The sequence below is a fragment of the Tympanuchus pallidicinctus genome, unplaced genomic scaffold, assembly GCF_026119805.1.
Source record: "Tympanuchus pallidicinctus isolate F22 unplaced genomic scaffold, pur_lepc_1.0 scaffold22, whole genome shotgun sequence".
Classification (NCBI taxonomy): Eukaryota; Metazoa; Chordata; class Aves; order Galliformes; family Phasianidae; genus Tympanuchus; species Tympanuchus pallidicinctus.
The window spans coordinates 18370868-18395079 of NW_026294739.1; the positions used below are offsets into that span (position 1 = coordinate 18370868).

The 24212-nt window shown below is 39.2% G+C and overlaps 1 protein-coding gene across 1 annotated transcript in view; it reads right to left on the reverse strand.

Moving 5' to 3' along the window:
* Positions 1 to 23168, reverse strand: part of NLGN1 (neuroligin 1) — a 394877-nt gene extending 371709 nt beyond the window's left edge. Inside the window, exon 1 of the mRNA XM_052685910.1 lies at positions 23101 to 23168. The gene's annotated coding sequence lies outside the window, so the exon portion shown is untranslated. The remainder of the gene's footprint in view (positions 1 to 23100) is intronic.
* Between the last annotated feature and the right edge of the window lie 1044 nt (positions 23169 to 24212).

Consider the following 24212-nt stretch of genomic DNA (forward strand, 5'->3'; position numbering starts at 1 on the left):
TAAATGTGCAACTTCTTGCTTATGAATCTTTCATCTATTGAGAAAGATGAGTATTTAGATGTTTTCTCTTTCTGGTTTATTCCACTGCAGCTTTTTGTTTTGTTTAAGTGCACACTTGAGTCTTAGAATATTAAATAACTATACAAACAAATCAACTTTCTTCTGGTACAAAAGGCTTCCATGAGTTTTTCCTCATATTCCCATGCAGTTCAAACAACTTATTGCTTTTTCTATATGAAAAAGTATATCTTGACAATATTTAATAAATATTCGTTCCTCACAAACCAGATGAAAACATGTTTAATCCCCCAAAGACCAAATACACTGTCTGAGAGGGAAACCAGAGCTGATCCGAAGGCACACAGCACACATTAACCTGTACTCATATTCTCAACAGTTAATACTCAGAAAGGCAGAAAATGCTCCTGAATACTGAGAAGTACTTTGATGCAAATGTAAAATACATATGTAAAAACACTGCTAGAATAACTACAAATTAATTTACGTTAAGAGAGGTTCAGAATGCTAAACACCTTTATTGGAGGCAAATGATGTTTTATGATGTTTTTTTCTATTCTCTGAGGGCATATTTTACATCTCTTGTCAAGTTGTTGCTGAGATACCATGCTAACCAAGCACTTATATTGTGATTTACAAAAGAGAAGGAAGAATTCTGCATGTATTACCTGGCATTGTCTACCCACTCCTTTGTTACTTGCAGCTATTGTTTACAGCAGTGTTCTAGCACAACTGGGTACTGCAGACTACTAACATTCTCGTGGCTGTGTTTATCTGTAGAGTTACTGACTCAAATAACAACTGCTTATGTTGCATAAGGATTGAGTAACTCCAGTGCACGCGGTTTTACTTATTCAAACACTGTTTTCAGAAGAAAAGCCCCAATGGCATCCCTGAGAAAAGCATGAAACACTCGGAAAGTGAATTAGTACTACAACAGAATGGGGACTACCCAGTCTCATTAAAGAAAATGCACTCTTTGAAACTCCAGAAGCTAATAGCAGCAGTTACAAGAAGTCAACTGTCAGTCAAGTCACAAGCTTAAAAAACCCCAAAACCTCCTGTACCCCCTTTTTCTTTTTTTAAGGCAGTTATGAAGACTGCATCATACTGTGCATTCCAAAATGAGAGCAGCGTCCCAAACTAACACTTGGAACCAGAGATCTTAACTAATTTCAAGTTGCTTCCACTTTTTTTTTCCTAGTCTTATACACACACAGTAAGAATATCTGAGAAAATCCAACAGTGAAAGTACCCAAGTAATATAATTTGCTAATAACAAGTGATCTAACTGCCTTAGGCAGTCTTGAACAAAAGCTGGACTGCTGACTAACTGTGATCAATAATACATCAACAAAGTTGAAGCAGATCTTTAAAATCTATAGTGCTTATTTCAGTGAGTTTTTGATGACCCAGAAAACCAACAAGATCCAAACTTTATTTACTTCTCTAAATTTATCTCAAAATTACTTCCACATTTATTGTGTACATTTTTATTATTTTTGCTCATTAAGTCGGATATTATAAAATCAAGCAAGACAATTGTATTTCTTGCTGCTATTCTATACACTGCACTTGCATGGCTCTTGGTAGATTCTCTTCATCTTTTATCGCTGGCAAATCTATCAGAACTTTTGCTTTGATGAAACTTCTTGACACCATTAAATTATGTGCCTTGGATATTTGCAAACAAGTCATTAAAGTAAGGACCCAGTGCTTCTAAAGGTCTGGTAGCAATTATATAGCCCATCCCTTGTTCTGGGGATATCACACTGTAGTCATTAAAATAAAGACAGAAAAGGAATATGCCTACAATGACTAAGTCTAAATAAAAGAGGATGTTAGATAAACTCCTTTTAATATACCTGTAAGACATGCATCTTTCAAGTCCCAAGCATCCACTGCTATCATTCACTTTCAACAGGAGGCATTAGGACTTAGCAGGATTCAGCTTATTGTTCTAACAGCAAGTGGCACATCAAGAGCATATTATACTCCATCACTGGGATTTTGAAATGCTGAGCATTTTTTAATATAGCACCCCAGGTGTTTGCTGCTTAAAACATACTCTACATGAGCATCTGCAGATGGCATGTCAACAGGGAGCCATCTAGATTCAAACGCACTAGCAGTCATTCAGGGACCCCATGCTGGGGCTCTAAACAAAAAGAAAAGAAGTTAAAATAATGCACAACCAAAAAAAAAAAAAAAAAAAAAAAAAAAAAAAAAAAAAAAAGAAGAAGAAAGAAAAAATCCCATAACAGAGCAGATTAGTCAGTGTGAACATTCTGGTATCTAGCAAACAAAGGATCTGGTCCCACTGTCCTGGGAAACCATCCCACTAAAAGTAAACAAGACTAAGACAACTCAAGTAGTGTGCTACAAAGGTAATCTTCTCCCTGGATAACTCAACCATGAATTATTCAGTACAGGTTAAGCTCAAGTAAGATCATTACTAACTGTTTTCATGTATGGAGGATTGATTTTCTTTCAGTTTGATGGGAGACTCTGGTTGCAATGCTTCTACGATGAAGATATAGCATGCACTGCTGATTTGACTGACCCATGTACTGACATTTGGCCTCATACCACATGGCAAGGCCAGGAGGGAAATCTCCATTACACTTCTACATACTTACATATTGCATCACAAAGATTAGCTGAACATGACAGATCTAAAAGGAACATAAGTAACAAAAAATTATACAGGTATTTCCTGCTTCTCTAAGCTAATTATAACGCTTAAATGCTTTAATTCCAGATGGAGATTGTTCAGCTCACAAACAACCTTGGTATGACCAAAAGTATCAAATAGTCATAATTTTTAGTCATTACACACAGGCTGCACAGGCAGAAGGAGTCACGCAAATAGACACTTATGTGAGCAGAACAACAATTGTATCTGACAGGCAGGTATGGAAAACACTAGCTACAAGAAAAGCTTATATTCAAAGATTCACAAGAACAAATACTGAACTACACTGTGTAAATTCTATTGCCTTTTGCAACTCTGCGGTGGAAAAATAAAGCTGGTTTTCTGAGCTGTAGATAAGAGTCTTCTTTAAGTAACTGCAAAGAGACCAATGCTAGATTTTGATTCTCATGTCATTTAAACATTTAAGAAAAAACATGTTGAAAAGAATATGAAATATTAAAATAGATTGGTTGTTCATTTTTCCTAATTCTTTAATAATCACTTAATAGCATGAAAACATTTCATATTTAGAACTATTGCACTCTCTCCCGTGACACTCTAAACCATAAAAGCCATCCTACCACAGCCAGCATCACTTTATTTAATAATGATCTAAAATTAAGATTAATTGACTGTCTAATGCTTGAAAATGATTAGAATATGCCATGATGAAAAAAATCACTTATTTGAAAATTGTGTTTAAACAATTTGTGTTACTTGAGTTCCCTTTTAAGAATTACTTACTGAAAAATTATCCAGATTTCTAGCATGAATTGTTTACATCTACAGCAGTCCTGAACTTGCATGACTGCTTTCTTAAAAACATACAGGGTGCAACATATAAGCAGTGCTTCCCACCAGATCATGATGAAACTGAAATACTCCAGAGCTGCCAATGAACAACATTGTTGTGAATCAAATTTACTCTGCTTTTTACCTGCTTGTTTTATGTAGAACACAGTCACGGTATATTTTCAGTTCCTGCCCTTTGTAATAGAGAATATAAAATTCTCTATTAAAACCAAACAGTTCTTTCCAAAACACGACAACAGTTTCTACCACAGACAATTAGTTTGAGAACTGTCCTGCTTAGGTTCAAAACTGTCATTGGAGTATGCTGTGAAGATTAGTCTTAGTTCACCTTTACACACAAAAACCTTTGTTGATTGAGTAGTAAACCAGATGCCTTTTAAGGCAGACTCATTTACTGTACATTCAGTACAATGTGATCAGAGGCCAAATGTAGCACTTGCATGGTGAGTTTTACTGACACTGAGCAGGAAGATAAAGTTCCAAAGCAGGCATCTTCTGAAAACTGGTTCTAGAAACTAAATGAATTCTTGCTTGTCCTACCTGTGCATGACTATCTAGTCTAGGGATTTAATGCTCTTACTAATGCCTCTGCAGCACCAGGGATTTTAACGGAGTTACTTCTCAGTTGTGCCCCAAACACTAAGGCATGCAGATGCTGGAGTGCTGCAGACTATTAAAGTGCACAAACCCAGGTTTGCAAATGTGCAGGATACTGAACAGAGGTCTCCTTATGTCAGAGACAAAAAAGAACATTTTTTCAACTCGGTCTCACAGAGGCCTTCAAGAAGAAAAGCTGTGCTGTCTCACCAAATTGTTTTCCTAATGCTGTACACCCAAATTCACTAAGCCTGAAAAAAACAAATTTGATTCTTTCATACTAGCACATAACATACAGAAACTGAACTAAAGAAACCAGCTGAAAGACACCAATAACTTTCAAGTCTTATTCCTGTAAGCTGCAACAGGCCTTGGACAAAGCACACAGACATTTTGCTACGCTTTCCTAATTAAACTTGACTACATCAGCACTCCCACGTTGATCAGACTCTGGGAATGCAGGTATGACCTACAGATTTATTAAAATTTCTAAGGCTGATGGTATTTCATGATCCAAAGTTCCATCATTTGCTCAAAACTGAGGTGGTCCATCCAGCTGAGTGGACACTGCCAAATTCAATACACTCGAGGTGGATGCCATTTGAGCACAGAAGTGTTTCAGCCCACTATACCAGTTTGACTCCTTCCAACTGATCAACAGCTTTAGAAAGGATGCAGTACACCATTTCAGCCTCCTTTCCCTATGCTTTCTGTTCTTTTCCTGCCAAAAAAAACTAATAAACTCTAGCCAGAAAGATCAAACTTTTAACATTCATACACCTTATATATTGTTACAGTTTTGTTTTTCTTTCTCTTAAATAGAAGAAAATATTTAATATAAGTACTGGGACAATTTAACATTTGTTTTTTATTATATTACAGGCATAACTGTGATGGTGTGAAATAGACATAAATTAGACAACACACACCAGGCAGTGCACTAAAATACAGTAAGTTATAAAAACCAGTTTATACTTGTCTTCTATTTGACTGCAGAAACAGTAAATATCCTGTCCTGCCCGCACTTGGCAAGAATTCTGCAGAAAAAAAGCTCCTTTAACTAAATATGATTTTGCTCATTTGATGTGAATGTGTGCATATTTGCATGTTAATTCAGTAATATACCTTCTATAGTACACTTGTATGCATGCATAGAAATAAAGTATTTCTATAAAAGCCAATTCTTGATAAAAATTGTTTTTCCTCAGTCATTTCCTTAAGGTATACACATCCATTTTTCAAGCATTGATAAACATACGAAAATCAGCAGTAGAATCCTTAATCTGAGAAAAGGTGTATTTGGTAATTAAAAACAAAGAAAACAAGTCTTTTGTTTGGGCAACGCCGTCTCCACAGTCATTAGCTGAACATGTATCAATTTATCTTCACAGCAGCCCTGTCAGGTAAAAAAAAAAAAAAAAAAAGTCCATTCAGCTCAGGAGGAGAGCAGCTCAGACAAGGCAATGGCTCTGTGCTTCAGAATGGTCCTGATCCCTGCAGGCCTGCAGGCTCATCCTGTTCAGCCCAGTCCTTGCCCACCACTGGCTCTGCCATCTTCTAGTCTTTTCAGTTCCAGTCACCAACTCAGCAGAAAATTATCCATCTTTTTGTAAAGCTGCTTTTCTTTTTCCCACCCTCTCCTCTCTTTTTGGCCTAATAAGTTGAATTGACTCAAGGATAGGTGCAGATAAAAGCTGCAGCTGACACCAGCTGTGTAGATAAGCCTGGAGAGCAAGGGTGGGGGAATGAAGATGGAGGAGAAAATGGAATATTTCCTTTAGCTTCAGTAAGATCAGCCTGAGCTCATGCAACAACTTTGAAGTGTCACTGATGGAAAACTGAGATAAAGAGCATTAAGAAAAATTCTAGCTCAAAGCAGACTAAGAGCCAATGTCAAACACAGTGAGCTTGAAGAAACAGTCCTCCCCCAGATCTTTAGAGGGCATTAAATGTTTCAACTAACAAAATGCATAAAGCCAACCATTTTTACTTATGGTGAAAGGTATAAACAAACATAGAGCTGGGCTGCATTGTTTACTGCAAGAAAAATGGATAGAAACATGGCAGTAGCTGTGTACCAGTGGCATATTTAGGATTGGCAGGGGAGTTTGAAACATTTTGAGTTGTGAAATCATATCCAATTGCACATCATGCCCATTAGTTTTTGGGTTTTTTTTTTTTTAAACCTTAGATGCTTTTTGAAGTTTGCCAAACAATACTGTGAACAAATATTTTCAAATGAATACTGTCTTTCGCTTTGAAAGCAGACTACTGTGGATGATGAAAGACACCAAGCCACTTTTTCAATATCACATCTCAAAAATAGATATTCGTAAGCAACTGGAAAGCTTCTAAATGATGAATACAAGTGCATGTGAAAATCCTTCCCAGAGGGATCAAATAGTTTAAAGAAAGAAAATTTATTTTGCTTTTAATTTAGTAGTTCAAATCTAGCCTCAGCTGAGAGTAGAGGCAAATAGCTATTACTATCTGCTGGCTGCTGAGCAGTCTGTGCAAAGTGAACCACTAGTTCTAGGGCTGTTCCTATTAGATAAATTCTCACTTTGCAAAATCACCTCTGTAACTAGAAACCTTCATCAGCGATCTCAGTGTCCTAGGCATATGGAAACAGAGATACACAAAAGCTTATTAATGATAAATTAGTTCTTTCCCATCAGCGCAGGAATGGGGTTGCTGCTGATGAACTATATTGCAGTTATGCCTAAAGTATTCCTAAAGTAGTAGTGTTTTGTCTAGGGGCTTCTACATGCCAAGAAACAGTCTTTCTCGTTATTTCCCAGGAGTCCCAGATCTAAGTGTAGTAGAGGATTTCACAATTAGTCTATTTTCTCAGGAGATGCAGCCTAAATTTTTCTTCTTCTTAACTCAATCACATTTTTCCAACTTAAACTCTCTTCTGCTCCATATAATTCTTGCCTCATCTGCAGTCTGAATCTCTGTAGACCATAAGTTTACAATGCTTCCCTGACCCCCTACACTGAAAAATAAAGTGTTTTTTCTTTGTTTTCTTCCCTCACCACCCCCCCCCCCAAATCAGGAGTCTCAGTGATCACTATCTTATCCCAGGCTCACACCTCTGCAACAGCTCAGTCCATTCATTTCCAATTTACATGCCTGGTCTTCCCAGTCTCCACGAGGCTACACAACAAGCTGACTCACAAGATGGATGCTGGAGCCAAGGGTTGAATGGGCTCCTTCAGCAGCCACAGCACCCACAACAGCATTACAGCACAGCTCCCATTGAGGGATACCATGCACTGTGCCCAGAGTTGAGGCAAAGCACAACTATTGTACAGTGTACAAATATGCAGGAAAAAGATGCAAGAGTAAAAGAAGAGGAGGAGAAAAATATTTGTTCACTGCTACAGGCGTCAAACTAAACTCTAACAAGTTGTCCTAGCTTGAGAGAAGACTTAGGTCTTTGTAGCAGCCCATTGTTCCTTCTTTTGCTTATAATATTGCTTGATTACAATTAATTTCATTATTTCTGAACTCACAATTTGAATAAAGTGGCACTTTCCACCATGGTCTGTGCTGTGCACCACGTTTGAGCACCACGGTGTGAGAAAAATCTCTCAACCCCACTGAGATCATTCCAGACCCTTCTCTTTTTCCTCAAACCACAAAAAATTATCACCAGTCCTAATCTTAAGAGTGAATTTCAAGGATTTTGCTGTAAATTAAAAGCTTGAGATGCCTTAAGATAATACAAGCATACAGCTGGTGTAAAATGGAATTAGTACAATATTAAGATGAGCTATGAACGACAACCAATACAAAGCAGTTACAGAATTGCAAAACGGTAGAGGTCCCTTCCAAACTCAACCATTCTGTATTCTGTAATTACTGTAGATGGAAATGGAAATTAACCTTGCTCATGGACCTCTCTACCCAGCCACCACATCAGAGAGCACCCAAAGCTCTAGGAAGGAAGAAGGTGCAAGGCATTATCCTTAGGCAGCCATCTCCATTGCACCAGCCATGGCCCCACAAAGCCTGGCAAAGCTCACAGTCCCTGAAGCATCCTCCCCTCTCCCCATTCCCACCTCAGCAGCTGGGAGCCAAGCCAGCATCTGCCTGTCTCGACAGCACTGTACAGGCACGAAGGAGCTTTGGTGGGACAGGCCTCCAGCCCCTGACAGGCTGCTCTCACAGGCTGGAGATGCCTCCAGAACATGCCACCCTTACATCATTTTCTCCAGAGCTCCACAAGAACGTTTCTTGGAGACTGGACTTGGCCCTGCTTGCTTTGGGAAAATGTAGGAATACAGTCAGATATCAGCTGTTCTTCTTCTAGAGCATCTTCCCTTGCTTATCTAAGAGGTTTTTTTCTTCCCCTTTTAACTTTTTTTAATTTAACCTGACTCAACAATTTACAGCATTCTTCACTGCTTTGCACCTTGTGGAGCCCCATCTGCGACTGTGAAACGCTTCCAAATCCAAATGTTAGCACTATGAATTGCAGTTTAACTGCTGGAGCCTGAGGATTTGTGTTTTGGGAGAACGGAAAGTGCACTCTGCCTCACAAAGAGGGGAAAAACAAACCTTCTCTATTCATTTTAATTAGAGGATTTGATGGAGGGAAGGATAACTTTAAAACAGTAATATAAGTACATACATAGCATAGTGAACGAATTGGGAAATTCTGCTGAAGAAGGAATTACAGCAGCAACAGATGAGTTCAGCTGTTCACTAGCATTAACACAGCATGGGGCCCGAGGAGAGCAATTCAGACCTTGTCCTCCATGCATCTTGTAATAAATGGGAAACAGCCCTGCTACCACAGGCAGCATGCTACAGCTGCCCGTTCCAGCGCCTGCCCCATGCCATCCGTCCCTTTCCACAGCCCAAGTTCCCCACATGCAAAGCCTGAGCATGTTATATATCACAGTGGTGGCAGCAGCATGAAACCTGCTTCACAGTGTCTTTGCAAACGCAAAGTCAGCTGTAACAGGACTGTAGCAGTCACCTTGTAGCAGTGGATTCTCCATCTTCGTTTTTTTCCCCCACCTGTGAGCCGGGTCTAACTGAAAGGGAAATTTCAGTTTGTCTCTAATATTTATCTTCCAAAGCAGGAGCCAAGAAGAGAGAAAAAAAACAGAGAGAGAAAATTCAAGCAAACATCATTATTTGGAAAAGCTGGTGTGGGATTTTAGCTCACCGCTGCACTGTTCAGTGCAGATGTCAACAGCCGCAGGTCTGAAGCCATCCTTCAGCTACCAGCACAGTCAGAGGCTCAGCCTGAGCAAACCTCAGTCACCTCATCACCCCTTCCAGTACTGCATCACCTGTTGGGGTGCCTACAAACAACCCCTCAGGCATGGAGGCTCATGCTCTGCTAGAATGAACAGCTTGCCGGGTGCTGCACGTCTCCTCCAGCAGGCTGAGGTAGTACATGCATGGGGCACAAACCCTCTCAGCCCAAATGTATAGAAGGGGATTAGTAGAGCCAGTTAAAATGACAACTATTTTTTTCCTGGTTTAGTATTAAAAGCTGAGGAAGTTGCATGCAAGTTGGATTTTCTTTACACATTTCTCTACAAACTCTCTGCACGCACTTCAACAACCACCACTGCAGCAATTCAGATGTGGTATGGTTCAAGAAAGATGCATGTGCTCATTCTAATGAATCTTAGCCCCAAGTCTAATGAATCTGTTCCCCATAGGGAACAGAGGGAAATCCAAGAACTGCAGAGCATGAGAGAAAATGAATTTTCTGGTGAGGTTGTAATCGTTTCAAATTTCCTCATGAAATTGAAGGTTCTTAAGGTCTCCAGAAACTTCCAAAGTAAACCTGAACTATGGTAGCAGTCTGCACAATAGCTGAAATGATGCAGTGTGGCATATTCTGAGATATGCACGTAGCTCAGATTAATTGCACAGCTTGCTGACCTTTTACAGTCCACAGTGAGACTGTAGCTTTCTGGCAGTGCAGAACAGAGTGAGGAAGGAGAACCAAGTCCAGGCACAGCCTGGCAGCTACTTGAGCTTCAGGCATGTGTGAATAGCACTCAGGACAACAAATTTCCTTGGTCCTCAGTGATAAACTGGAAGATTTGTCACTACACATCATTCTCTCTCAAGTGAGTCATTCGAGCAGAAGGCTCTGACAGGAGCCGTTTGGCCCATTCTAACAGAAGGAACAATAATAATTAGTCAAATCAAACTGAATAAAAATGAAAGCAATTGACGTAAAATGGGTTCTACAAAACTTGCTTGAAGAAAAACAAAAACCAAACAACTGGTAGGGCTGAATCCCCATACTGTGTAAGTGGGCTCCACTGAGGCTGATTTATATAGGCTGCCCCTTTGAATTTAGTGGCAAATCATCTCCATTCCATAGATTTTCTCTGCTACTTGTAATTACAGTTCTCTTTTGTTTTTTCAAGGATCAACCTTCTTCAGACTTCTCTTTAGAAACTGCTCAGCCCATAATTTTGGAAAGCAAATGTGTGAGATAATCATAGGATCTTTCAGACTTATCCCAAACCAAAAGCTACTGTTTACTGCCACAAAAATTCCCTACCACTGACATTCCCAGCAAGAAGTTCATTCTGGCAAGAAGGCAGACAGACATGGACAGAACAAGAATTTCAGTGGGAATTAAGGAGATCACCTGGGTGTGGGACTCTTCCTTTCTGATTCCAAAAGCAGAGGCCACAGCTCTCATTTCATCCCTTAGTTGGCAAGTATCTTTCAACACCAGCTTAATTTTTACAATACAGATTTAAGAGTTAGGATAGAATATATCAGAAACCTTTAGCAGATATTGAAACACTCATAGCTGATGGAAATTTTGGACTTTCTCTGCTTCGGTTAATATTGGCAGCAAATGTTTGGGTTTTTTTTTTGTTTTGTTTTGTTTTTTTAAACATTTGCTTATACAGGAAAAGCAATTTCTAGAGAGACGAAGGAAAATAAATTTTAGGGCAGAACCTCAGGTTAACAACAGTAATGCAGTTGATCAGCACTTATCTACTCAAAGATCCCATTCTCTTCAAACAAAGCGACAGAATTTACATTTAAACAATCCTGCAAAGCCTAAATAGAGAGCAGAGCCTCCAGTACTGTGAGAAGTAAAAACAGCCTCTTCCAGCAAAGTTAGATAAATTTTTCATAAATTCAGGAGATATTTCTCAAGCTAGTGGGAGTTGCTTTGCAAAGAACTTCAGTGCATTTAAAATGCTCTTAAAGACATTAAACTCCCACATTTTATGTTACAGTGTTCCCTAGGTAACCTTGGGGCAGGAACACCTCATTTCATGGTGCACATTCCCCCAAGATCTTGTTATGAAGACAATCACCTTAAGACATCAGTACTATTCAGACAACATCTTCTTTTTGTTAATATACCCTCGAAACTTCAGTTATATTAAGCCACCTTTCCGCCAAGTGGAATCCTCTTGTTACAAGTAGTTACACAGAAATGCACGAAGTGTTAAAAGAGCACATATAACTTAAAAAATAAACCCTTCAGCAAGCTGAAGATAATTGTGTAGGCAGATGAAGATCAATGGCAAATCCCAGGGCACGAGAGTAGTAATTAAAAATAAACAAACAGGAGATAAAAATAGAACTTAAGCAAAATATTTTCCCCACAAGGGTTATAGAGTAGTCAAGCACCCTATCAAAAGCAGCAGGAGAAGAACAAATTTCTTGCTATTTTAAGTAAAACCAGATTCTTCTCCCTCTAGAAAGCAGGCTGCAACCTCCAGAAAAAACAGTTGTTAAAATCAGACTAAACTCCAGTTTTTGAGATCTTGAAACCATTGTGAACACTGGATATTTTCAGAGAGACTGTCTGATTCTGCAAAGTGTGTTGGTATGAGTCCTGCAATATACCCCCACCATGTAATCCTCTGCCACCTGAAAACATGGTGCTCAATGCCCTGCATAGATCCTATGCTTCAGTTAGTTAATACAAAAATCAGAAATACAAGCTGAATGCCATCACATAAATGACTGCACCTTGACAGTAAGAGCAGGTAAATGTGGGCACATCATCAAATAACACAAGCTGGAAATCTAGCTTTTATATCTTTTACTGTGCTTTGAAAAGTGTGATGATCAGGAGTAGGTGATTCCAGGATTCAATAATTAATATAACAGATGTATAAAATACAGACTCACAAAAAAGATGCTCCAGCACAGTTCACTAATGATTCTTGTATGCATGATCTTTGTATTTTGCCTTTCGGGAGAAGGCTCAATTTCAAGTGCAAAATTCATAAAGAAAATTGATTGGATAAAACAATAAGGCAAATTACTCTGCTGTTCTTTTATTATTATTTTTTAATGTGTACTTTCTCATGCTTCATCACAGAATGCTCTGTTTTATTCAAATAGCTTTCATTAACAGCAAACAGATCAGTTCCCCAAGAAATACCCATTCAACAGTGGTACTAAAACACCGCACCCTGGGCAGGTAAGGCACACCATAATTCAACATTACACCAAGACAGGATGCTTTGCTTTTTTTGACACTAAGTTAGCCACAAAGCCCACAACAGATTGAAGGTGCAGTGTGAACGGCTACAGAGGATTCTGGACCACAGTTAAAGACATTTAGAACAGGAACAGCACAGCCTACTGTAATTCACGATGGAGCACCTTAATATTCACACTTTTCATGCTGAAGTCTGAAAAATCTGTTCAATATATACAGCTTCTTTTTAATAAGATCAGAGGCTCTGAGATGATCCAACCTTATAGACTGCTTAGCTGGCACTGAGTTGCTGAGGTATTTCTTTAGACTTATACCCACTAAAAGAGCATTGGGAAGTGCAAGGCTAACATCCTATCCCCTACTGCCTCAGGATATAAAGGGATTTTTTTGCATCCAATCAGCTCTTTCTGCATTAAGGATGGTAGCAATTCTTAGCCAGTGCTTTAACAATAAAATACTTCGTGCTTTATTTATGTCATTATTACTAGAACTAATATCCAAAATTGCTCCAAAATCACTTTACCCAGAAATGGCTTTGTGATTGCAAAATGGGGTAATGAAGACCGTTTTCTCCTGAAGATGAAAGAAGTACCAGCAATCAAGCACAAATTGTTTCAGAATTGACAGAGAGTGGCTTTGCATATGTACTGCTGAAAAGTCCAACCACCCGTACTGGGAAGAGCCAGGTTGGAACTTCTCAGAAGGCTCTGTGCTCTGCTGCCACTGAAGATGGGGCCGCTGTTGGTGAAGCTCTGAGACTTCATCTGTGGCCTTAGAATGCAAGTCCAGAAGCCTTGGAAAGGCAGAAGGCTGCTTCAAAATGATTTAATTTAGCTTGCTGCTAGCCCTCAGGGACTACATGACACCACATCCCCAGCCTTTAACAATGCCTTCGGGAACTTTGTGACATACCAGAGCAAAGGCACACAGTGACAGAAACTAATGATTCGCAACACCGAATGTTGCTTTTTAAAATCATTTACCATATTTTAGTTATCAGTAGCTGCATTCTCCCACAGTAACTCAGCCCAAATTCTGTGGCACAGGAAACTACCAGAAAGCTGGTGTTAATTAAGCTTTGCTTTACACACATTTCAAAAGCAGTCCCTATTTAGCATGATTCTCTTAAAGTGTTAATATGGAATAATTACGGTATGAACAACCTGAAATCAATGAAAATATCCAAATATGTCCTAGAACGTGTAAACAGAGGTGCAAGTCATCTCAGGCTGTAGAAATAAACCTAACCCATTAAATAATGCTCATCACATGGCACGTTACTGCAGGATCTTACTATGGCTTCAAGAACCAGTCTGACCAAGTACAGCCATTTCAGTGTCCTAACAACAATAATGGTCCACAGATACACTCGAGCAGTTCGTTAAATTATAGATTAAGTCACTTAACACTGAAGTAAGTTTCCTCCAGACTAAGGAGAGCTGAAAAAGAAAATAGGGAGCATGCCAGAGGGTTATACTCTCATTTCTTATCGTACAAGTCTGTCATTCTTAGCCTTTGATATTTAAGTTATTGAGAAGATTCAAAACAAGTACATAGCATCACCTGAACTCATCACACAACCATTACTGTGACATCTTGTTTGAATTTACATTCTGTGAATTCTGTGTTAGAGCTCCACTTGAAACCTCTGTAACATTGTGTGATCCTTATAGCACACTGGTATACTTGTCAAATTTCGGAGCTACGTATGAACACAGCAACATTAATATAACCCTATGTTACTACAATGTTTAAATTATGCATAATACAAGAGCAAGTGGCAGATAGTATTGTAGAGTATGCTGAGATACTGGTATTCGTACAGTCAGCATTAAAATAGACGTGTCTAGATAAAAGAGGTATTTGCAGGTATGACGCACCTAATGCTGAAATAAATGTTTATTTTTGGGTTGCATGCATCATGCACAGGTTATTTTAGTGGCTGCATCTGTCAGATTGAGAGATTGATACAATGCAGAAATGCAGACACTGGTAAAGGGAGCTCACAGTAACATGTAGAGGAGAGAGAGATGAGTATGAGATAAAGGCTTCATAAAACAACAACATGGAACACAAAAAAGCTATCTTGACATCAGAAAATCAGAAGGGACAAAGGGAGGAGGCAAAATGCTCCAAAATGCTTGAAAAATGAGAACAGGAAGTTAAAGGACATGTTTTGGGAACAAATAAATGACTGCAAGGTACTAAAGCAGCAGCTATGGAATGTGACAACCAGCTAGGAGAAAAAACTCAAGCACATGCTTCCCCTCTGCCCTTCATTCTACTCTAGTAATGAATGTTGCAAAGAAACAGCAAGACTTTTAGACAGGAAAGCTGCAATGAAGCAGACCAGCGCCCAGTTCCTCCAGAGCTCTTCAGTCCTCTCTAGGCAGGCTTGGACAAACACCCCACTGCCGAATTGAGGGGCTGATGTGTGGGTCCTTACACAGCCTTTTCATTAAGGAAGCAATACAAAAACAGTACAAACAGCAGGGGATAGCACTGCCTTAAAATACCCCAGCCATGCTTCCCAGGCTATGTCACTACCTTTGACCATGTTTTTGAGTGTTGCTGTCATAAACAGATGCCTCTGTCCCTCTGGTTGTTATAAAGTTGTGCATACAAAACTCCCATATTTTTCTGACAGGCAACAGGAATGGAGAGCAGTAGGGGAAAAGGAGGAGACAGGTCACATTGTATTCCCTCAGGTTTTACTTGGAAGAGATTCAGACAATCATGTGGGAATAAAAGGAAGTGTTTGAAGAAAGTGGCAGGTGGTGAAAGATCGGCAGGGCTAACACTGGCAAGAGTAGGATCATAAAGAATATTAATGACAGAAGAAGAATGCAAATATCACAGCTTTTGAATGGAAAGGGAAAGTGCCCCTCAGTGGTGCCTCAGACATACCAAGAGCCCTGGCTGTTTGAACAGTTGTCCAGCCTTTCCTCACTTTGTGATCATGCCGTTCCTGAGCTCACCAGACATGTAAGCTCAGACCCTGTGGGTGCTAAGAGGGGTGAAGTGTCTATGCACAGATTGGGCTTTTTTTTCCCCTTTAAAAACCATCAGAAATAAAGTGAATTTAAACCCTCATTCTACTGGTGCATTTTGAAGCTCCTCAAATAGTCTATTCCAATTCCAGAGCAATTCTATAAAACAAAATGAATAGCACAAATCCAGCAAATATATCTCCTGCCAAGATGAGCTCTCCTGTTTTAAAATCTTTTATAGCATCTAATGTATTTATTTGCATCAAGAGGGCATTACGCCAGTTAACATCTGTGTTCTCTAGAGTTGGTAATTCTGCCTCCTATAACTAGTCATCAATTCTGTATGAAAATACACAACTGTCTTTCCACTATAGATTCTATGTACTGCTCGATTTTTCTATGCACATTTAGAGAAATGTTTAGTGGAATACTTCTGCATAAAGAGATATATATATAGGAAGGCCTGATTTTTTTTTTCCTTTTAATATTTTCACTCCCCCAGTGGATGTCATTTATGGACCTCTGGATTCATATCACATATGCCATTATGAAAAAATTAAAGATGACATCTTCTGCTAATATAAACTGACAAAACTTCTTTGAAATAGACAGAAATATCCCAGATGTCTATCGGCTGAAGATCTGGTCCTAAAACCTTGCAGCATTTCACAGCATGCAAATTAAGTAAATCCACCTAAGCTTTGATGATGATTAAGTGACCTCAACTAATAGTTAAAGCAGGTTTCACCAATGGAAAGACAGACAAATTATACAAAAAGAAAGAAATTCGTCCAATATCAAATAGCTTGAAAAGCTAGGTGCCAGAATTAAACATTTTTAATTGCCTCTCTCACGTGTAGTTGTCCAAATAACTTGAAGAATTCAACATTAAATCACCAGGGAATAAATCCATCCTTTGCCTACATAAAGCTATGAAGGAGATTAACAGTCATAGACAACAGAAAGGGAGTTGATATTTAGGTCAAGATCACGAGCAAGCGGGTAGATGGAAGGTAAACCACGTGCCAACCAAAATTACCTAATCACTGTAATGAAGTAAGAGAGCCATCTTTGTTTCCAGCATTGCCACAGTCTCATCCTGCAGCTGACATTCCTGCCAGCCTGACCAAGCCCATTGTACAACCGCACAGCACTGCTAACTGGCAACATCCTTAAAATCTGCAGGGTAAAACTCTGCCTGAAGCACCCAAACCTCTAATGTGCAGCCCTAGTGTTCAATTACCGAGATGCCTGGCTTGTCAATGTGTGTCCTTTGCATCTGGTTTTACGACAAAGCTTGCATTCATAACAGCATACTTTCTATAAAGATTTCAATTGCAATTAGCACCCTCTCCAAGACTTCTATTTCCAGCCATGTGGCCATTCAAAGGAGCCTGCTAGTCCAACAGCACTGTCTGCTGGCTATACTGGTTAGTAAGATATGACCTAAATGACAGGCAGTACATAATCACCACTTACAAACAGCCTGTGGAGTATTTGCAAAAGGATGGCCGATCACTTTTCACTGCTGCATCCAGTATTTGCACTGTACATTTTATTGTCTGAATGTTTCCCCAAGAGCCTTTATGGCTGAACGTTTGGGATCTAGGCTTTGCTTTCTGCACAACTTCAATTGTACAAGAAGATGACTGTGTGTAACACTTCAGCACTTGGAACAAAAGATTTCAGTGGCAGTGCTGTGTGCTCTGAATATCCAGAGAAGAAACACTGTAGAATGATGAGGTCAACAACAAGCCCAGCTTCTCATCAAGAAAACATATAACCATTTTTACTACTTCTTGTGAGGTTTGTGAGCCAAATTATAGTTCTTATATTATTGTCAAACTCAGTACTCAGGTTTCCAGTTTATTAGTTAGAGGCAGTAATTTCATTTATCTGTTGCAGTTACGTGGCTTTTTTCCCTTGGCTTTCTCTTCAGCTCAGTGTTTTCTCTTGAAATTGTTCATATTTTGGACAAGAAAACGGATTTATTTTCTGTGATATGCCTTCAATTGGTGAATATCAGAGAACAAGTAGAAGGATGTGATATAGGTTTCAGGTTATGTGTAGGAGCCAATTTTCTAGGATTAATGTCTCAATAAAGTGGAAGTATAAGTTCAATTTTCTTTTAAAAAATGTGTACCAGATCCCATTGTCTTTCTCCTCCCTGGCAAATCTTTTAGTTATTTTACAGACCAGCGAAGTTCTGAGAGTCAAGTCTTTTTCTGTCTGAGTCACAACAGGGCAGACTTAATTTTCAAGCTTGTATACATACAGATTTCTTCCAAGAAGATTTATAGCAGTCCAGCTTCAGTCAATACCTTCGTTAAAGAAACAACGGGGCTTTCACACCAGCTGTGTCTGTAAACTACTCTTTACCTCAGTGCTCACATTATTAACTCAACTCATTCTTTTGTCCAGAAATCACCACCTTATTCAGTCTTTATAGATATTTCTCAAACAGAGGACGGAGGGGGAACCATTCAGCCAAGACATCATTTGCCTTCACAGCTTCAATGTAAATACCTGAAAATTGTTCCCGTTGGTTTTTGGATTTTAAATAGGAAATACCACAGTTCTGCATTTACCAGAAAATTTTTCAGGTGCAGTTTTTGGAGGCTTTGCACCGTGTGATTCAAGAACCAAAGCTACAGTGAAAATAAGCAGGTAAGAAATCCTTTGTGTCTTTTTCCACTCTTACTAAGCACTGGGCTATGACAGTCAAAGTCTTCTTTAATGAGAAGCATTACAGCGCTGCCATGTAATCCAGCATGAATACAGTACTAGCAGGAAAGGAGCCTCATACTAACCTCATGTGATTCTAAAAAATTCTGCCACACACAGTGGTCAAGCTGTTTAGCCTAAACACCCTGTAATTAGTGTAAGTAGCTCTTAAAAATGCTCTTTTCAACCAGGACTCCACCTGTATGTTTTCCCCATTACCCCAGGCCCAAACGCAAAGAGCTATCTACTCAGAGCCATCTAAATAATTCTGATACTTCTGTATAAAAAAGTGCTCTGATATTTTTTAGCAAGGACTGGTGCTTCCTCATCAACTGACTGATTTATTCATAACGCAAACAACAGGCACTGTCACTTTCCCCAAAATTGAAGTGCAAAAGCCCTCAGTATGTTTGGTTTTGTCTCAACATCAAATTCTCCTGGTTGCCCCTAAAGATAAGACACAAATGTTCCACTGGTCATTTTATAATCAAACATTTCAGCATTGTAGCTTGAAAGGTAATGAAGGTGTTTCTTTTTGATCTTTTGAATGTTACTTAAAAAAAAAAAAAAAAAAAGAATAAAAACCACTTTGTTGTTGAGCAAACTGAAGTATGTTCCTGGCTGCCACACTACAAGCAATTCAACAGATGCTGCACCTGTCACTGCTTTGCACACCTCCATACAAGAACAGGGAGTTGCCTTGGTGCAAATGTTCCTGTTGATCTGCTTCTGTCATCAGTGCCTTCGTCACCATTTGTGCTGGCATACATCAATTGTTTTGTTTTTGTGCCAGACAATATAGAAACGCTCTACAATGTAAATTCTGGCCACAGCCTGTGATATACAAACTTGAACCATTTACTTCTTAAAGTTCACACTCCAACATCTGGTTAAAAAATATTAACTTTAATGCAAAGTCTTGAGGTATATTACTCTATCATAAAATCAACTAGTTTGCGTATCCGTAGGCACAAAGACCGCAAATCTTAAGACAAGCAATAGAGCATATAGAGGTTCACTGTCCAATTGCTTTAGTGAAAAGGTCATTAGACATTTGAAATAGTAATCATCGGTGCTTATTCACTATCCTCGTGACATCCCTAATAAAAAAACCCTCTTTTATCATGCCTCTTTGGAAGCGCCTTTCGTGGACATTGTTACAAGGAAAGTAGGAACTGGTTTTTTGAAATAAATTATTATACAGTGCTTTGGGGGCAAAGGCAAATGTCACCTTCCTCTTATAAACTGGGTGAGAAAGTGCAATGCCTAGCAGCAAACATATTGACAGATACTGTTAGACTTCTTTGTAAAGCACTATTAATTAAAACCCAGAGCACTGCTATGAGATTAAATAGCTACCACTGAGTTCTGCATTTTTGAGTCAGGAGGAGGCAGCAAGGTGCCAAGAGATTCATTCAGCAGAGATACTGCATGATGTGCAGGCCACAAGCAGAAGAACAAGGTATGACCAAATTGCAGCGCTTGCCTAGCTGAATTTGCCTTTTTTCTATCCCTGAGAAGACAGTTAATACCAAATTTAATTATCCTGGACTGTCAAACCAAGGGTTCCCTTTTAAATATTCCATTCACTGAAGGGATAGGCACTGTTTTTTTAAATTAACATCTTTGTGCTTCACATCTCAAACGCCTTTTCCTTCTCCTCTTTCTGTACATTTAGTATAAGCTAAAAATATTTTCAATAGTGATTGTCATGGCAATAAGTAAGCTAAGCTCTCAATATTTGAACTCCCATCTACTGCTTGACAGTTCAACATTATGCATTGACTCCATTTATTACATCCAGCTTAACACAACTGAGTCCACACAGCACTGAGGCTCAACATGACTCCATACAGGACAGCACAGTGGGAAATTTGGATCCAGTTGGGAAAGGAATGAGGACATGTGAAATATAAGTAATTTCTTGAAAGCAGCAGTACTATACTTTTATATATGAGAACACAATCATAAATAGCTTCTCCTTTCTGCAGTGGGACTGAGGAGTAGGTGTAAATGAATTAATTGTTCTGCGCTCCTTCCACACGCACCTCTAACCAGTCTTTCTGCTTTGCCTATTTTCTCAGCATAAAACCTGTTTTACCTGCATTTTTCCAAGGGTGATAAATCTTACCTTAAGTGAAGGGGCATAAGTCTTTGGAAATAGGTACTCTGGAATAATGCACTCGAAGTGCCTCTGTGCCTTTGGTGAAGTATCAAGAAAATGAACTTCCATGAATATCATAAGAAATCTTATTGATAAAGCATTAGGAGCAATTTTATCTCTCTGTTTTTAGTGAAGAAACATGATATTACTCTACAAATCACTCTGGAATTCAGTATGTGTTTGATTACATAAAATATGAGTGATCAAAAAAAAACTTTCAATGGTTGTTCCTGCTTGACTTGCAATATAAAGGGCAAGGAACCTGATTTTATAGACCCTACAATATAAAAAGGACTTGAAATCCAATATACAGCTTTTTGTTGTTGTTTGCTTCAATAAATCTGCATTTTATCTCCTTTGCAGGGTTCAACTTTATCTTCCAGCAAACGTCCATTTTAAAGATACACTCATCTACTCCGCAGTATAATTTTTTGAGAGTGCTACAGGATTTCTGACTCCTGTGGAGTAGGAGTAACAGAATAATATAAAGATTACTGCTTAAAACGTAAGTACAGCAGAGTGCATCTGCCCCTGCCTTCCTGACTTTCAGGATACACAGTGCTTTGGTATACAGCTGCACTGTTAGAAAATGCATAGCCTTACTCGTAGCTGTAACAGAAATTCCAATATCCTGCACGTGTAGATTCATGAGGCAGACCAGGTGCAGGCAAATATGCTGGGTTCTGAAACTACACATAGCTAGTCACTTATAATTTATAGTTTTTACTGACTTCTAGATTCCCATCTCTAACTTCCCGCAAATCATAACCCTAGTTCATCATACTGCATTTCAGCACTAGGATCTATTATCACAGCTTGTTCCTTCATTAAGGTTATCAATATTCATCCCAGCACTCTTTGCTCCAGAATCACCAATTAAATTACTGCTTTAATTGTCTACTGTCACTGACAGGAAGGTAAGTTCATGTGCATAATCCACAGCAGAAACTGAAGGTACTTGCATTGGTGTAGAATTGCACTACGAATTTCAATGTTCTTTTTTCATGCATAAGAAATGGTTGTAAAATTGCTGCTTCAGACCCCTTCAAGTGGTGGAGATTTTTATTTTATTTTTATGCAGTATGGTTCACAGGCCAGCAGCCTGATTTCAAAGATATGGTCCTCTCTGATTTCTACTCTCTATCAATATCCCAAGTCCGCTACTAATCCCTGTATTTCTCCAAAAAGAGAGGAAATGGTTGCAGTAGAGCTTTAGTAAGTAGCCATCCATATTTTGATGGACACTCAAGAAGGAAATAAACTGCCATTTACACACTGCAGTTAAGTTTAAGGAACTAATTCTCTACGTTTCCAAATAAAAAATACTGTTACTTTACCTATGCTAAATCTAACTCTCCGCTACATGCGGAATAAGGCCAACATGAAACGATGGGGATTAATGGCATGAACCTGCATATGGTTAGAAATGACAGTGCCTCCAACTACACAATATTCTTTTTATTCTATTTTGATTGCCTTATACGAGATCAGAGATTTAAACTGTATTGGAGTGGTTTATAGTTCTAGCTAAGTTAAGAACTGACATTTTAATGGCACCTTTGAGGAATTCATACATACAAGACACATGACTCTAATGTGATGGCTTAAACACAGCCCTGAGTAATACAGCCAAGACCCCAGGCAAAATCATATCTCTCTTTAGTCTTTGAACCATTAAAATTCAGCTAGACTGTGAAGTTGACAGCTGTTTACTGTAAGGTTACCTCCTGCCTGCCAAATAATAGTGCTTCTATTGGCACCCTTCCACTCTCTTGGTTGAGACTTCCTTATAGTCAGAATGGAGCTAAAATGCTACGTTCCTCAGACTGGAAAGGTGTGTATCTTTAAATAGGCTTAATCAAGATGAAGTTGGTCCATTAAATTACTTTGGCTGGTGGTTGTTTTTGTTTTTTGTTTTTTGTTTTTTTCTTAAAGTAAATGTTATCCCAACATTTGACTGCTATATAAATGCCAAATTGGAAGCCAGCCTAGTAATACTAGAAGGTCCACAAGAAAATTAAAACAAATGACACGTGCTTCTTCAGGGCCTCCCAAGCACATTTCTTTCTTGAAATGCCCACATTGCCATGGGAAGAGGACCAGGCTTCCTCCCTTAGGCTCCTCAACAAATATAAACGAAAATATTTTCTCTTTTGTCAAATGGAGAAAAATGAATCATTTTGAATCACTGACTGCCCGAAAGAAAAAAGCATTATGTTAAGGTCAAGAAAAAGAGCAAAATCCTCTCATTAAAGCTACAAACCTTTTTACCTTAATTGTGCATCACCATGCTTTATTTTTCCTAACATCACTATCAAGACTACTAAAATCATTTTGTGTTACAGAAACATTAACTAAAAGCAGGAGAAAACCACCACTTCCTCACTGGCTGACCTGCTCTGCCACAGGCTGCTGCGTTTCCAATGCCTGCCTCCTATCACAGAGCACAGACCCACCTCAAAGCAGCCTTCCTCAAAGCCAAAGCACACGCTCAAAGCCACAATTTTGAACCACTCAAATAACTCACATCTCACTTTTCAGCTGCTGTACCTCTAGATTACATAAAAGGGAATAAACCAGTGACAGATTCTTCCTGGTATGGTTTAAAAGAAAAAAAGAAATGCCTACTCACCCCTTCACAAGATGCAAACGTTTGCTCCCAATCTCCAGCAAGAAAAGCTGCTCCTGCCACAGGTGCCCAGACCTCCCAAAGCCCACAGGTGCCCGCCACCACTCCCTTTATTGGTCTCTGCTAATCAGCACTAACGTGCTCCTCCTGCACCTGCCTCGCTTGGTCTCCGGCTCTGTGTAGGATACCCCAAGTCCTGGTTGTGTGTGGGATTTGGCTGTAGTGCAGTGAGGAGCAACTGCTGTGTGGGTGTGTTGGGAACTGACTGGAAGGCAGCTGAGTGCTTGCCGATACCGGTAGTTTTCAAGTCACACAATACCTCCAAAAATCTTATCTAAGTGCTTTGAACAGCACCAAACGTCAGCAAAAACAGAATGCAATTAAGATACACTTAGTGAATGCAGAAGGCCTTTCCCTGGGTATGCTATTAGGGAAGTATTTCTACCTTAAATCAAACTGCAGAGCGGATGTTTGTGCAGCGAGGCCTCGTGCCGGGGAGCTGCGCTCAGTACCCTGCATCGTGCTGGTCTGGGTTGCTTCCCTCATCCTTGTCAGCATCCACTAGGGGTCCACTCTTCTGCTCCCAAGACAGGCCATCCTCAGCCTCCATGAGCATTAGGATCAACTCTGATTCCCATTTATTTTACTTGTACTCATTATTATTTGTCGCTTCCTCCTGGGCTTTTGTGTTGTCGGTTCCTCTGTTTCCTGCGACTAAGATGAATGTTGAATCCTTTGCAAATGGGACTGTTCAACAGATGGTTGTGCAGTTCATGCTCTATTGAATTGACTGTTTGGTTTTTTTATAATTGGATTTTTTTCTCATGCTTTGTATTATTTTAATGAACCCTTATTAATGGATGGGACTAGATAAATAAGGCTTCCCTCAAGTGTAACGACTTTAAACAGTTAAGAGCACGTCTTCTTATATAACAGTATTTAAAACCATTTTGGCCTGAAATAATATCTTCAGTCTGTGCGTGTTCATAAAATTGCTTTGGATGCCATTATTTTTAAACACTTAATTAATTTTCTCCAAAATAAGACTATTTGCTTCCTCTAATGAGAATTATAAAACCTGTCAGGTCTGAGACTTCTATCTTTAGTCATTTTTT